This window comes from Zeugodacus cucurbitae, chromosome 2 (assembly GCF_028554725.1).
Source record: "Zeugodacus cucurbitae isolate PBARC_wt_2022May chromosome 2, idZeuCucr1.2, whole genome shotgun sequence".
Lineage (NCBI taxonomy): Eukaryota > Metazoa > Arthropoda > Insecta > Diptera > Tephritidae > Zeugodacus > Zeugodacus cucurbitae.
Window position 1 is genome coordinate 65,042,102 of NC_071667.1, and position 14,250 is coordinate 65,056,351.

General features: G+C 32.6%; 2 protein-coding genes across 6 annotated transcripts in view; one reads left to right on the forward strand and one right to left on the reverse strand.

Moving 5' to 3' along the window:
* The window catches only part of LOC105218430 (tRNA:m(4)X modification enzyme TRM13 homolog), a 793,174-nt gene that overhangs the window by 759,064 nt on the left and 19,860 nt on the right, over positions 1-14,250 (forward strand). The window lies entirely within an intron of this gene.
* The window catches only part of LOC105218112 (uncharacterized), a 207,388-nt gene that overhangs the window by 69,978 nt on the left and 123,160 nt on the right, over positions 1-14,250 (reverse strand). The gene's annotated exons all lie outside the window — the stretch shown is intronic.

Genomic DNA, 14,250 nt, shown 5'->3' on the forward strand with positions numbered 1-14,250 from the left:
TACAGCTTTATCAGTTTTTTATACGCTTTTGTCGTGCGACCGAGAATAATTTTATTTTTTCACCCAATTGTTACGATTGTATCCTTGAAAATTGTTTATGACAATAGACAAAGGAAAATACACAATCATTATGTGAACATGAAAAAAAGCGTGCGAACAATTGAGGCAGAGACCGAGAGAGTGAAAAGCAAACAAAATATTTGGACGCAAAAACAACTGTGACGAACAAGCGCAGCGATAACACAACAAAAAATGGCGTAACGCCAGATAACGTCTACGTATGACTGTATGTTATGTGAGTGTGTGTGTGCGTATGTAGGCCAACAGATTACAGATTACGCATATAAGCTACTGCATTGGCACACATGCACACATACACGCATATAAGAGCTTATACATTTTGCAGGAAAACTAGCAACAAATGAAGTGAAAAACTCAATGTGAGTGCCGGATAATGAAGTTGCCCACTAGAGCGCCGTAAAAAATGGCTTAAAGCGAATAGTGAGTGGCAACTGAGTATATACATATGTATATGACCAAAGGCGGTGAGTAGACAGATACATATGTACATATGTATGTACGTATATTTAGTAATGAAGAAGCATGTTTTGCTTGTATGCAAACCAAATTGTATAGTAAAGAGAAAATTTTTGGCAACAGGCGAATTTAGAGTATACACTGTGGTGCAACAGTGCGTATGAGCAACTTTTATTCTAGCATATGTCTTTAAATGCTATGTTTGCCTGCTTATAGTTGGTTTTACTGACTTTTAATCTACAAAGCAGCTCAAAGCTTAATTGAAAATTGGCTTATGAAAAATCAGAAAAAAATTTTACAAAATATTTTTTTTTTAATTTCGTACAGCTTTTTAAAACGCCCCACAATGCGCGCACACTCCTCAATTTTCATCCTAACATGCATTTTGGCATATTTCAATTCAAACATTTATTTTAATATTCGCAAATCCACTCACGCCACTCCGAAAACAGACGTTTACGTGCAACTTGCACATGCCACACCTGCGTCAAATACCATTTGCACTCGACAATAAACCCATTCTTCTAGAAATGCAAAATCTAAAACCGGATTGCAACAACAAATTTGCCGTAATTTTTTTCTACCCCCATTTATGTGTATTTGCTTTAAAAATATTTTCACTGCTTAACCCAGTTGCATATTGTGTGCCGCATTTTGCCTTTTATCTGCTGCCATTTCACATCTCTCTCTCTCTGTGTGTGCATTGTGCGCTGCGCTCAGTGGCACTTAAGGCACAGCGGAAATGCATACAATGGCCCAGCGTAAGATGGAACAAAAGCGTATGTTTGGCTGAAAGGGCGGTGCTGGCAGTGATGGCTCACGTTTATGCGCACTCTTTGCAGGAACACAAAAAACAACAACAACAATGACAAAAGAACGGCATTAAATGCGCAAAAAACGAAAGGAAATTTCATAAAATTTTACTCCGACTATAAAAACATAAAAACGAAGAAGTCTGTTTAAAAGCTGCATTTCATGGCGTTGAGCATGTGAAATTTTGATTACTTGCCCTTTTTTTCTTGCTGTATTTTACACTAGTGTTTGCCGTGTTTTTCGCATCAGCTGCGCGATGTTCGAATATTTCATTTTATGTTACTTTAAATTGCACTAACAGACATTCGGCGATATTAGTGTGTGACGTGTTAAAGCTGTTACGTAATGGACAGCTTTGAAATGCGTGAAATCCTTTTTTTATGACGTCTCCGTGTAACGGTTTTTGGTATGTATGTGCTTTAGTGTTAGTGCAAATGAAATTTAGTGCATGTTGACCTCAAATGCCAAACTGCTTGCGGGAAATAGTAAATTTTAGTAGTAGATCGTAAAAAATCTTTAAAAACTTACATCATTCAGTTTACATTTGACTGACATTAGAAGCAAAGAGCATCGTATCTTTTGAGTGGGAATTTTTTTTTACATTTTTTTGAATAAAAATGGTTGATGTTGCCATGAACTTCCATCAAAGCACATTTTCCATTACAAAAGATTTATTCAGAGGATTCCATTAGATTCACCGAAGAGATGCCATTGCCACTGGCTATACTAGTGATTTTATTGGAGCAGTATATATCCCAAGGAACATACGTTTATTGCAATCAGATATAATCCAGTCTATCTTTCAGTTACGAAGACAACACTGTCAGTTTTATGGAGAATTTATCAGTGTTAAGAGTGCCATCATTCAGATATGAGAGGCCATTTCTAGGCTCAAAAGAATGACAAATCGCACTCTGTTTTGATGAATTCTGGGTTATAGATCTCTTCTTTTTTCAACGCAGCGATATTGAAGACCTTATACCTCAGTCTTATAAATCCAGTTCTATAGTAATGTTTGTGAGACCATAGACGCTATGGATGGAAGCTAGGTCCTCCTATAAGACCCAGTTCAATAGTAAACTCTGAAGCATGACTGAGAGATGAAGAACTCCTAGCTGAGAGACATGACTCCATAAATGTTAGCTAGATCCTCCCTTAAGACATAGTTATATAGTAAACTCTGAAGCATGACTGAGAGATGAAGAACTCCTCGCTGGAAAAACTTTTAGCTGAGAGACATGATCATAGACACCATTAATGGAAGCTCGATCCTCCTATACGACAGAACTGGGATAGTAAACTATAAGGCATGACTGATAGGGGGAAAAACTCTTAGCTGAGAAACATGACCATAGACATCATTAATGGAAGCTAGATCATCCTGTATGGCCCAGTTTTATAGTAAACCTGTGGCATGACTGAGAGATGAAGAACTCCTAGCTGAGAGACATGACCATAGACCATATTATTGAAAGGCGAATAAAGATAGATAGGAGAAGATAGGGGAAAGTTTGGAGAAATAGGGTAAAATATAGAAGGAGAGGAAAATATGGAAAAGAAAGTAAAGAGAGAAAGGAATAAAAAAGAAAGAAGAATGAGACGTTAACCAGTTAACTATCTCCTGAAGACCACGGACAAGTTTTTCTACATACGCTGCTTAAAAACAGCCTTAAAGACACTTGGAGACGAGCAAAACAGAGTTAGGAGATCTTAAAAGATTGAACTGAACTCATAACATTTTCTTACTCTGAATAGAGGGGTCTCTGCACAAGCGCTATAAGTGCTGTCCAGTTACTAAAAATATCTTAATATAACAACAATAAAAAGAACAAAGAACAATTAGCGAGAGAGGGAGAGAGAGATTAAACTTTGAAGTATAAGATTCTGAAATACTTTCTTCAAGTCTGTTTCAATAAGTTTAGCTAAGGCAGATAGTTGGCATGTACGTATGTGAAGAATTTGATGTTTTATAATGATGCGAGACCCATATTTTGTACCACAAAAACATCTACACTAACTGTTCTCTTAATTTCTAAAACCATCATTTTTCAAAATTCGGATTAAAAAACCGCCTTAGAAAAAGGAAGTGCCATAAAGTACGAGCCATTGCTTACACAGCTATTACTTGTGGCATAATGATCAAAGTTTTAACGCGCACCACAAAAATCCCCAACTAAATTCTTCAGCTGAAGCATTAGCCATAAAAAACACTCACACACACACATACATACACATGCACTTTGTTAGAACAAAAATATTGCACACATGGTGCAAGTGCAATGCGTCACAAGCGACTGGGTCATAAATTATGTTGTCCAACAAAAGTGTCAAATTCTTATCTGCAGCTAGTAAAGTGCACTGAAGTGGCGTAGGTATGCTAAAGAAAGCGGAAAAGCGGGTGAAGAAACTGGCAAAGAGATATTGATAAAGCGTGAGTGTGGGTGTGCGTGTGTGTTGGTGCACTTGCAACATTATTGATTGCCAATGCGAGACAGCAAAGTGCAACAACTGGTAAAAAAGTTGGCGAAAATTGCTGTAGAATCGAGGCAACGCCCCCAAAATGCTTGAGCTACGATTGAAGGAACTCCATAGAGAGCTATTTTATATACATGTTTATATGTGTGTGTGTGTGTGTGTGTGTGTGTGTGTGTGTGGACATAAAGCATAAAGAGAAGGCAGCTACTGCTGTTGCAGGCAAATTAAATATGCAAAGTGTATGAAGACAAGACTTATAGCACCGTACGGCGACAAGACACACACACACATATACATATACACGCTTATATAGGCGGCAAAAGTGTTGCGTAAGCAGCGACGGTGTACAAAACAGCTTTACTGTTGAGCGCACTTTGCCGCACATTCAATACAGCTGACAATAACACGCAACGTAGCAACAGTGATTGCTATGCGACAACAAATACAACGGAGGAGGGGAGGCAGGAGTGGCAACAACAACACTTCACAAGCAAATTATAGCTGAAGCGGGTTGCACCGGATGTTTGCCATTGGAGTGGCAACAAATGAGGCGAGCCAACGAATGAGTTGGCAATAAAGAAAAGGAAACAAAAACAACAACAACAACAACAACAACAACAATGAAAGTACGTGGCAGCAATGCTTGTAATCCTTGTTTGGAATGATGCTGTTGTACATGCAAATGACACCTATGATGCGAGCGCATAAAGAGGCAAGAAATATAAAACGGTTGCATAGTGACAGCAGCGGCAGCAAAAGCAGAAAAAAACAGGCAACAAAAGATGTTGCACGTTTGAAATGAAAAAAAAATGGAAGAAAAAATGCAGAAAACGCAAAAAATAAACTCGACAGAAAAATGCACTCAAGGAAGTTGACAACAGCCACTAACGCATACTAAAGAGCAACAACAACAACAACAACAACAACAATTGAATAGCAGACGCACAGTCAATGTGGCAAGTATGTGTATTGACGCGCGTAACGACGACGCTCTACAGCACCAAAGTCATTTGCAACGCCAACAATGCCAGCAACATCAACAGCAATCAGTTGGCGAAGGGTGCAACGGTGCGGCAGAAAAGCCACAGCTGACTAGCTGCTGATGATGGCTGTTCATATTCATGTGATCTGTTGGAGCGTCTCTGTGTCACAGACAATGTTGCAAATATATCTACATACAAACACACATAAACCCGCTGTTGTTGTTGTTATTAGTGTTCCGAGTGCTACTACTTTGTCGCCTGTGTTGTTGGCGCATAATAGTGGCGATGTTTGGCGATAGTTAGAATGTTGATGATGCTAGACAAGTAAACAGATAGCGACACAAGCAAACACACACATACGCTACACACTTATATATATACATACACATACACATACAACTGTATAGCAAATACATATGTAGTGGCATTTGCAATATTTACCAAGCAATAACCGCAAGCACGTATCCACTAGCGTATTGTTGCGCTTGACAACAACCAAGCTCACGTATCAAAGTGTATGCATGCATCTGTATATGTATGTGTCACTCATATAAAGGTGTGTGTATGGCAGGCAGTGTTGCTATGTAGCTACGCTTACATAATGTTTGTATTACGCTTTTATTTGCGTCTTGTCCTTTGCTCAGGCACTGGCACACACGCGCCTTTGCCAATCAAGCGGAAAGTGAAAACAAAGTCTTCATCAGCACGAGGCGTTATAACAATAATAACAACAACTACCACTAATGGAATAACAACAACAGCAAGAGCGTAAATTTGCTGAACGCGGCAAATAAGCAAAAGAAAAGGCAAAGATATATACACAAAGACAAAGCCAACAACAAAGTGCTTTTATATGAACCGCCTGGAGCAGTGATAACACAGGGGCACAACTGGCGATTTTCCCAGTTAGATAACTTGTGCTGCGGCGTTGCTGTGAATTCTGTGTGTTGAGAGCTAAGCAATGGTGGAATTTAATACATTTGTTGCAATTAATGTTAGGTATGTAAAACGAAGTTAAATATAGTTGTTGCTCTGCAGGAAAATATTCCCCATATTTATATTTCCGTTATGAATACAATTATAAATAAGGTATGTAATATAAATTTTAAAGTCTGCTTACAGGCTTCAAAAAATCGATTTTTTTGCTTTGTTTTAAATCTCTTCCAAAACTATCCAAGAATATGTCTTTAAAATTCCAGATGCCAATTCGACATATTTTCGAAGCTAGAGCAGTTTTAGTGGCCGAGCGTCGAGCAGGTGCGAATGCTCAGGCAGACCTTTAAAGCGCGTTTCCTCGAGTTTTCATTTTCACAAGTGTTAGAAAACGGTGCCGGCGATAGCAAAAAAAAAAAATATTTGTCCGATCGAAAAAAAAAACCAAAGTGATCTAGCTTCAGTATTAAATTATCTTCTATTTGAACTAAACAACTTGGACAAAAGTATTATTTAAACTACTTGTTTTGCAACTTAAAGTCAATTTTTTTCTTAAAAAAGTGAATTTTTTTCAAACTTCGAAAAAATTTGGAATTTTATAACTTCTTCGGTATTTTTTTAGTTCATAAAGAAAAGAAACTTATAAAAATTAAAAAAAAATTTGGTTCGACTGTTTGAGATGCATCGTACGACCTCCATCACCGGCACCAATTTACAACTGCAGACTCCAGGTGCTCCAGAAAAATATTTACAAGATTGAAAATATTTCAATATTTTATAATAATAAATAGCGTTTTGTAAGCCTTAAATATAGTACACTATCGTCTTAAAATTCCGTTTACCGCAATCATTTCCTTCCCTTTCAAAAAAAAAAATTGCTAAAACACGATTTTTTTCGGCTTCTAAAGCAGACTACTGCCTTAATGGTTTTTGAGAAAAATATTAGTTGGTGCTTCATATTAATCCGAAAGGTAGTTTGCATACTTTTCGGCAGAAAGTTAATATGAAAAGGATAAAATGGCCAGCCAGGATAACTAAAGCATCTATGATAAATCAGACATATTCGAGCGGAATTTTCTACTCACATAAAATATGAACCTCTAAATATTGCGCACTTTATTTCGGAAAAGCAATGATTTCCTAATTTGTTGGTATATTAGAAGAAAAACAAATTGAAAATGTAACAAAAACATTACTCTATTTCATATTGAATAAGCTTTTTATAAAAAAAGGATATCGCTTCATTGAAATATTCACATGGCACTAATCAAAAGCATTTACTACTGCTAAAATTTTAGTTAGCTATTGCTGAAACTCATTTTCGATGACACTGCGCCATTTTTCATTCAAACCCAGTGGAGTCAAAGCGAAATGGATTGCCCTCTCCATCTAGTAGGCCACTTCAAAATGTATTTGGCAGCAGATAGTCTTTCCGTGATGGCAAGAAACTTCTTTCAATGATGAACTGAATTCTTGGGAACTTCTTAGGTATCTTTCCCTTTGGTAGTGAAACTGTCTAAGCGCATTTGGAGCTCCGTTGTAAAACTCTAAGCTCACCAAACCTTTTATTATAAAAATCGTAATTCCTTTTCCTTTCTATATGCAACTTTTACGAATACATTCAAAAATTTCTACCGACTGAAAATTTTCTGTCGACAAATCAGCGATGGATATTCATTCAGAGTCGATGGTTAAGCGATTGATACACTTACAATAGCACCGGTAGTCGAAAATCGCTCAGTAGTTGTTATCAACTGCCAGTCGACACTCGCAATAGGAATGTTATTTTTTTAACATTTTAAGAAGACTACCAAATGTTAAAGTCAGATTGCCTTGTTGGCTCAGTTTGCATTTTTATGCAATTAAATTTTTTATATCAAAATTTTATCGAAAAAAATTTTATTTATAAACATTTAAGGTAATTATAAAGATGAAAATAATAAACCAAAAATTTTAGACTAAAATGTTGGCATAATCAATTTTTCTACAAAATCGCATCAGCTTTTTGATAAAATAATAATTAATTTGTTTAATTAAGAAAGTAATTAGTAGGACGCCGCCTATCGAAAGATACGAATTTTTATAAAATAAATTTTTATTATTATCTGAGAATTTCATGTTAAACATGAGTTGAATAAGTATACTCGTATGCCACGCTTTAACATAGTCTAGATAAATAGTGTAAATTAACTTATAACCTTGCAACGTTAACAATTTTCAATATGTCTAAATTTAATACCCCAGCACTTAATTGCATAACAAATGCTGCCAGTTAAAGTCGAAAGAAAGCAAATCGCCTGTTATCTAGATATGCGAACATTACAGAGTGTGTATAAATGACGGCAATTGGCAGTAAAAAACTTAAAATTCAATATTCTTGCTCCATACAAAGGCATGCAATTTTACAAAGCACTCTACTTCCACCTGCGTGCCACGAGCACACACACGCACACATACACACATGTGGACTTGCATATAAAAGTAGGTGGCATTGCTGAGTATTTATGCATATCGATGACCGAAGAAAGTGTGCCGAGTGAGTGCTCTAGCAACAACGTTGACAATATGCAACGGTATCTTCATCTAAACCTATGCACCGCTCAATTATGCCAACTTCAGTGCTTACACACACATGCTTATAGTTGTTGTATGTCGAGCATTTTTCCTTTAATAAAGGATAAGCAAAGAAGGCAGCAAGCTCTCTAGCATTTTTTCTAGTCCATTGTTTACTTCATGTTGGTGTTGTTGTTGTTTGTTGCTCTTGTTGCGCAGTTGCAGCGCCACTAGGGCATCAACAATTTAGACTGAGTCTTGAGTATGCATTTTATGGAAATGAAGTGTTTGCCGACAAGCATGCATAGACAAGCAAACTCTCAACTATTTGCAAGTACATATGTATGTGTGAGTGTACGTGAGTGTGTGTGGGTGTGCGCTCACTTATCGCTTAGTTTGTTTTCTCTGCTTCATTTGTACAATTGGACTGAATTCTAAAGCGTACAGCAACAATTGCTACTTTTACTTCCCTCGCATTGTTTCTCTACAGTTCAGCTACACCACCTCTCATCCCCCTCTCTTATGCTGCTGCTCCTGCTTGTTGCATTGTTGTGTGCAATGGCGCATTGCTAGAGAGCAGAGCGTAAGGCAATCAAAGGCAGTGCTGTGCAAATGCCAGGTGCACAATTTAATCAAATTAGAAACATTAAAAATTTAAGTGGTCTTGCTGCAGCAGTGAAACACCCTGTACCGTTGTATATATGTACATATATACGCGTATATCACTGCTACATTGCAATGTTCAATAGCAGCTGGTTGTTGATGTCGCATTCCTCTACGCAATTTGCTGTGGAGCCAACAGCTGCTTGCTGCAAAATTTCTTGAGAACTTCTTGAGTACGAGAGAAGGAGAGTGCAAGAAAAATCAGAAAATGTCTAAAAGCAATTGGAGCAAAAGAAATATGCACAAAATTGGACATTTTCGAAATTGCAATATTGCATTGCTTGTGAGAAAGAAACTAAAAAAATGTGGGCTCAGTTGAGCTGGTCGAGATGAAGCAAGTTGCGAGCTGGCGACGTCACTGGACAAATTATGATGGGCGAACGAAGCGTGTGACATGGAATTTATTAGAAAATAAGTTTTATGAAAAATGTGCTTATGAAAAAAGTAGCTACCAAACTTATGTCATATAGGATTAATTTTAATGCTGCAGCGCCCTAAAGTAGGCTAATTTTTTTTTTTTAATTCTGAGTTTTTAAGAAATATTGTTAAACATATTAGTTTAACATTCAGTCTCAAATAAAAGAAAAAAAATTATTATTGTTTTAAAATATATGAATATATAAATAAAATAAAATAAAATAAAAAATAAAATATAAAAATATAAAATAACACATAAAAAATATAAAATAGAAAATAAAAAATAAAATAAAAAATAAAATAAAATAAAATCAAATAAAATAAAATAAAACAAAATAAAATAAAATAAAAACTAAAATAAAAAATGAAAAATAAAAAATAAAATATAAAAATAAAAAATAAAAAAATAAAAAATATCAAATAAAATAAAATAAAGAATGAAAAATAATAAATAAAATAAAATAAAAAAATTAAAAATAAAAATAAAAATTAAAAAAAAAATAAAAAATGAAATAAAATCATATAAAATAAAATAAAATAAAATAAAATAAAAAATAAAATAAAATAAAAAATAAAATAGAATAAAATAAAATAAAATAAAAAATGAACAATAAAATAAAATAAAAGAAAAATATAAAAATAAAAAATAAAATATAAAAAATAACAAATAAAAAATATAAAATAGAAAATAAAAAATAAAAAAAATAAAATAAATAAAATAAAAAATAAAAAATAAAATAAAATAAAATAAAATAAAACAAAATAAAATAAAATAAAAAATAAAATAAAAAATGTAAAATAAAAAATAAAATAGAATAAAATAAAATAAAATAAAAAATGAAAAATAAAAAATAAAATCAAATAAAAAATAAAATATAAAAATAAAAAATAAAAAAAAAAAATATCAAATAAAATAAAATAAAGAATGAAAAATAATAAATAAAATAAAATAAAAAATTAAAAATAAAATAAAATAAAATAAAATAAATAAAATAAAAAATAAAAAAAAGTAAAATAAAATAAAATAAAATAAAATAAAATAAAATAAAAAATAAAATAAAAAATGAAAAATAAAAAATAAAATCAAATAGAAAATAAAATATAAAAATAAAAAATAAAAAAATAAAAAATATCAAATAAAATAAAATAAAGAATGAAAAATAATAAATAAAATAAAATAAAAAATTAAAAATAAAATAAAATAAAATAAAATAAATAAAATAAAAAATAAAAAAAAGTAAAATAAAATAAAATAAAATAAAAAATAAAATAAAAAATGAAAAATAGAAAATAAAATAGAATAAAATAAAATAAAATAAAAAATAAAAAATAAAAAATAAAAAATAAAATAAAATAAAAAATAAAATATAAAAATAAAAAATAAAATATAAAAAATAACAAATAAAAAATATAAAATAAAAAATAAAAAATAAAATAAAATATAAAATAAAAAATTAAAAATAAAAAATAAAAAATAAAATAAAATAAAATAAAAAATAAAATAAATAAAATAAATAAAAAAAAATTAAAGAAAATAAAATACAAATAAAATAAAAAAATGAAAAAAATATATAAAATAAAAAATAAAAAAAAATAAATATAAAATAAAAAAATAAAAAATAAAATAAAGTATTTTTTTTTATAAAAGTAAAATTTAAAATTATGAAAGTTTTCGACAATTAATTGACGTTGAGTAAATTTTTTATAATAGCGAAGCTATCATTACTCATAATAAACCCATTAAAACTGTTTATAACAACAAAAAAAAAATAAAAAATTTCTCCTCACAAAAGCGCGAAGTAATCGATTACCAACAAACTATGCGTTTTATTAGCATCTCCATGATATTAATGGCTATATTTACTTAAGTTTATTAGTTTTTTATACTTTGCGCGCACATCGTCATAATTCACATTGCAAGTCTTTCATATTTTCCTCACACTTAATTGCTGGCAGTATACGCGCTTCTAATTACAATGCTTTCAACTTTTCCACTTTTCCTGCTCTCCACTTTACGCTGCTTACACTTTTCCTTATCGTTTTTTGTTTTTGTTTTTGCGCTTCAACTTCAGTGCTTAATCTACCTAAGTAATCGACATACGCATTTATCATTTATGAGTAGCAAACATTTGCTGTAAATTCTGTGCGCAATCAAGCATAAATTCACGATTAAGGTCATTTTGCATTAATTAGCACACAGCCACTATAATATTTATGCCACTTTATATGGAGTGGGATGGAGATTCGTCGTTTTGAAATCATAACATTATTAATATGTGCTTGCTGTTTGCAATACTATATAATGTAATGTTAATAAGCTGCGGTGTGTAGTATGTAGTGGTGCAACATTGCGTATGAGTAACGCCAATGCTATGCTAACAAAGTTCAAGAGGTTGCGTATACGCCATGGTAGTTGCAAATGTAATGCTAATGTGTGGCATGTATTATTACAAAATTATTATTGCAAGAGATGCGTGTGAGAGTTATTTAAAAGAAAATGTTGGAGGTTTAAAATAATAATATTTTTCGAGGAGTTTAATTAGTTTTGCCATTAAATTGAAAATAAATGAACTTAATATTTTGTGAACCTTTTTCATTACCTAAAAATTATTTTGAAATAAAAAAAAATATGTTCTTTTTTTGGTAAAATTTATAAAATTTTCGTGTAAATTGAAAAAGATAAAGTTCAAATAAATTTTTATTTTATTTTTTTCTAAATTATCGCTCGAAAATACATTATTGTTAATATGGGAGTACCAGAAAATAGAGCTGGCTGTTGATGTCGCATTCCTCTACGCAATTTGCTGTGGAGCCAACAGCTGCTTGCTGCAAAATTGCTTGAGAACTCCTTGAGAGAGGAGAGGAGAGCGCAAGAAAAATCAGAAAATGTCTAAAAGCAATTGGAGCAAAAGAAATATGCACAAAATTGGACATTTTCGAAATTGCAATATTGTATTGCTTGTGAGAAAGAAACTAAAAAAATGTAGGCTCAGTTGAGCTGGTCGAGATGAAACGAATTGCGAGCTGCCGACGTCACTGGGCAAATTATGATGGGCAAACGAAGCGTGTGACATGGAATTTATTAGAAAATAAGTTTTATGAAAAAATGTGTTGCAGTTGGTAGCTACTTAATTCTGCATCGCCCTAAAGTAGGCTAAGAAAATTAAAAGTATAAATATAAAATAAAATAAAATAAAATAAAGTTAAATAAAATACATTATTGTTAATATGGGAGTACCAGAAAATACATGATCAAAAAATTCCGTCGAGTTGCTTTCCAGTCTGTGTCGTTTACGCAAACATTTGGGTCTGTTTTTTGGTCGCGGTAACAAATATCCAATACTCAGATTTTGAATGTTATACAGAAGCTTGTAGAAAATGAGCTGTGCAAAGACTTTTTGATGAGCCGATTAAAATGATTTTTTCTTTTCTCACCAGTTTTGCTGCTCAGACTCTCCACTAAAATAAGAAACTAATTATTTCTTACACTTAAGCACTGAAACTTCTTCTAGCAAGTTATAACTACGAAGACAGCAAAAATATAGAGCCAATTTCTCTGAAAAATCTACTTAATAATTAAATAAAAACATTTGAATGATAATATCAAATAACTATCACTAAAAGAATTTCCAACTAAAGCAATTTAATTGCATCAATTCTGCAGCATATTTAAACACACAGAAGAAGAAGCAGAAGAAGAAGAGGAAGCACAACGAGCAACACTAAAAAGCCAAGAGAGCCACTCACTAGCATATTTATTTGAGTCAATTGAAACTGATTGGAATGTCTGGTTGTCTGACACAAAAAGAAATATGAAAATTTTATTAGAAAATAACAATGGAAATTGAATGCAGCGCGCTGAAGGCAAGAAGACAATGTTTACATTGTGCATATATACTTACATACATATATATCAACATATATTGTAAAGATATGCAGTATATATGTATAAGTATAGTTACGTTTGCACTGTAATTTTACTTTCAATAAGCAGCAAAAAACGGAAATGCTCCACTTACAATAATGGTAGTTAGCGTACAGGCACACATACATACATTGCTACAAAATGTGCAGATATATGCTAGTACTACAACTATAAGTAGCTATATAATAGTATATATGTATGCCACTATTGCCATAACACTACCCTCCCCTGGCACCCCTCAAGAGTAGCGCAGCACAGCACTGTTGACACAAACGAAAGTGGTTTCTTGTTATATAATGCATTTGCGGGTGAGTGCAGCGTGCGCCAAGATCACAGCTGCCAGCTGGAGCAGCAGCAGCGTGTGTATTAAAATGCGAAAGCGAATGTGAATTGTTGAAGTATTGCATTATTGCGTGTCTTCGGGTTGTAGTTATATGTACGAAATATTGGATTTCTAGTTTGCTATACATCTTCTTGGCGTAATATTGACACAAGCGCCAGTAGAAGCCGCTGGCTGGGAGTAGACATACATATACCATATATCTACATAAAGAGTGTCACTGGAATACTTAGAACTATGCTTAGAAGTCAAGCTTATACATATATATATGAATATCCATAGCTGTATTCCTTCAAAGCTCGCCATCGCCTTGCAGTTTGATGATTTCAGGGAATAAATGAAAACAAAAATTAATGCACAACTGTATGTATATATATGAGAGCCTGTGTTCTATTTACATAAGCAAATTGCTATGCAAAAATAATAACAAAAACAACAACAACTACAGTTCAAGCAACAACACCAGCGCTGCAGCACTTTCGCTCTAAATGTGCCTACGAGCACAAGCAATTTCCATATTAAATTTTGCATAATTTCTTAAGTGCTGCCGAGTGAGTGGTGAAATTTGAATTTTCAAATTTGAATTTGTGGCATGAATGCGTAACGCATAT